We start from the raw sequence: 3427 nt of genomic DNA, 5'->3' as shown, positions 1-3427 counted from the left end.
AAAATATATTTTTCACGTTTTTTATAAAAAAAAATTGTATCCCTTCATATGCCGAACTAGTTGCATTGTGGATTTTGCCTAAAACATGATTTTAGAAAATATTCATAGAATTATTTATTTTTTTAATCACATTTGAAAACCCTTGTATGTTATATTCTACATATGTCCTTCTAGTGCTGAACGTTAAAACATATTTTAGACCCTTTTCATGCAAAATTTATAAAAAATATTATTCACGTTTGTTATGAAAAAAATTGTATCCCTTCATATGCCGAACTAGTTGCATGGTGGATTTTGCCTAAAACATGATTTTAGAAAATATTCATAGAATTTTTTATTTTTTAAATCACATTTGAAACCCTTGTATGTTGAATTATACATATGTCCTTCTAATGCTGAACGTAATAAAAATATTTTAGACCCTTTTCATGCAAAATGTATAAAAAATAGTTTTCACGTTTGTTATAAAAAAAATTGTATCCCTTCATATTCCGAACTAGTTGCATTGTGGATTTTACCTAAAACATGATTTTAGAAAATATTCATAGAATTTTTTATTTTTTAAATCACATTTGAAACCCTTGTATGTTGAATTCTACATATGTCCTTCTAATGCTGAACGTAATAAAAATATTTTAGACCCTTTTCATGCAAAATGTATAAAAAATAGTTTTCACGTTTGTTATAAAAAAAATTGTATCCCTTCATATGCCGAACTAGTTGCATTGTGGATTTTGCCTAAAACATGATTTTAGAAAATATTCATAGAATTATTTATTTTTTTAATCACATTTGAAAACCCTTGTATGTTATATTCTACATATGTCCTTCTAGTGCTGAACGTTAAAACATATTTTAGACCCTTTTCATGCAAAATTTATAAAAAATATTATTCACGTTTGTTATGAAAAAAATTGTATCCCTTCATATGCCGAACTAGTTGCATTGTGGATTTTGCCTAAAACATGATTTTAGAAAATATTCATAGAATTATTTATTTTTTTAATCACATTTGAAAACCCTTGTATGTTATATTCTACATATGTCCTTCTAGTGCTGAACGTTAAAACATATTTTTGACCCTTTTCATGCAAAATTTAAAAAATATATTTTTCACGTTTTTTATAAAAAAACTTTGTATCCCTTCATATGCCAAACTAGTTGCATTGTGGATTTTGCATTAAACATGATTTTAGACAATATTCATTGAATTATTTATTTTTTTATTCACATTTGAAAACCCTTGTATGTTATATTCTACATATGTCCTTCTAGTGCTGAACGTTAAAACATATTTTAGACCCTTTTCATGCAAAATTTAAAAAATATATTTTTCACGTTTTTTATTTTAAAAAAAATTCTCCCTTCATATGCCGAACTAGTTGCATTGTGGATTTTGCCTAAAACATGATTTTAGAAAATATTCATAGAATTATTTATTTTTTTAATCACATTTGAAAACCCTTGTATGTTATATTCTACATATGTCCTTCTAGTGCTGAACGTTAAAACATATTTTAGACCCTTTTCATGCAAAATGTATAAAAAATATTTTTCACGTTTGTTATAAAAAAAATGGTATCCCTTCATATGCCGAACTAGTTGCATTGTGGATTTTGCATAAAACATGATTTTAGAAAATATTCATAGAATAATTTTTTTTTAAATCACATTTGAAAACCCTTGTATGTTATATTCTACATATGTCCTTCTAGTGCTGAACGTTAAAACATATTTTAGACCCTTTTCATGCAAAATTTATAAAAAATATTATTCACGTTTGTTATGAAAAAAATTGTATCCCTTCATATGCCGAACTAGTTGCATTGTGGATTTTGCCTAAAACATGATTTTAGAAAATATTCATAGAATTATTTATTTTTTTAATCACATTTGAAAACCCTTGTATGTTATATTCTACATATGTCCTTCTAGTGCTGAACGTTAAAACATATTTTAGACCCTTTTCATGCAAAATTTATAAAAAATATTATTCACGTTTGTTATGAAGAAAATTGTATCCCTTCATATGCCGAACTAGTTGCATTGTGGATTTTGCCTAAAACATGATTTTAGAAAATATTCATAGAATTATTTATTTTTTTAATCACATTTGAAAACCCTTGTATGTTATATTCTACATATGTCCTTCTAGTGCTGAACGTTAAAACATATTTTTGACCCTTTTCATGCAAAATTTAAAAAATATATTTTTCACGTTTTTTATAAAAAAACTTTGTATCCCTTCATATGCCGAACTAGTTGCATTGTGGATTTTGCATTAAACATGATTTTAGACAATATTCATTGAATTATTTATTTTTTTATTCACATTTGAAAACCCTTGTATGTTATATTCTACATATGTCCTTCTAGTGCTGAACGTTAAAACATATTTTAGACCCTTTTCATGCAAAATTTAAAAAATATATTTTTCACGTTTTTTATAAAAAAAAATTGTATCCCTTCATATGCCGAACTAGTTGCATTGTGGATTTTGCCTAAAACATGATTTTAGAAAATATTCATAGAATTATTTATTTTTTTAATCACATTTGAAAACCCTTGTATGTTATATTCTACATATGTCCTTCTAGTGCTGAACGTTAAAACATATTTTAGACCCTTTTCATGCAAAATGTATAAAAAATATTTTTCACGTTTGTTATAAAAAAAATGGTATCCCTTCATATGCCGAACTAGTTGCATTGTGGATTTTGCATAAAACATGATTTTAGAAAATATTCATAGAATAATTTTTTTTTAAATCACATTTGAAAACCCTTGTATGTTATATTCTACATATGTCCTTCTAGTGCTGAACGTTAAAACATATTTAGACCCTTTTCATGCAAAATTTATAAAAAATATTATAATAATAAAATAATAATAATATGCCATTTAGCAGACGCGTTTATCCAAAGCGACTTACAGTCATGCGTGCATACATTTTTGTGTATGGGTGGTCCCGGGGATCGAACCCACTACCTTGGCGTTACAAGCGCCGTGCTCTACCAGCTGAGCTACATTATTCACGTTTGTTTTGAAAAAAATTGTATCCATTCATATGCCGAACTAGTTGCATGGTGGATTTTGCCTAAAACATGATTTTAGAAAATATTCATAGAATTTTTTATTTTTTAAATCACATTTGAAACCCTTGTATGTTGAATTATACATATGTCCTTCTAATGCTGAACGTAATAAAAATATTTTAGACCCTTTTCATGCAAAATGTATAAAAAATAGTTTTCACGTTTGTTATAAAAAAAATTGTATCCCTTCATATGCCGAACTAGTTGCATTGTGGATTTTGCCTAAAACATGATTTTAGAAAATATTCATAGAATTATTTATTTTTTTAATCACATTTGAAAACCCTTGTATGTTATATTCTACATATGTCCTTCTAGTGCTGAACGTTAAA

This window comes from Coregonus lavaretus (assembly GCF_964263955.1).
Source record: "Coregonus lavaretus genome assembly, contig: HAP1_SCAFFOLD_402, whole genome shotgun sequence".
Taxonomy (NCBI): domain Eukaryota; kingdom Metazoa; phylum Chordata; class Actinopteri; order Salmoniformes; family Salmonidae; genus Coregonus; species Coregonus lavaretus.
Note: the sequence above shows the minus strand (reverse complement) of the source record.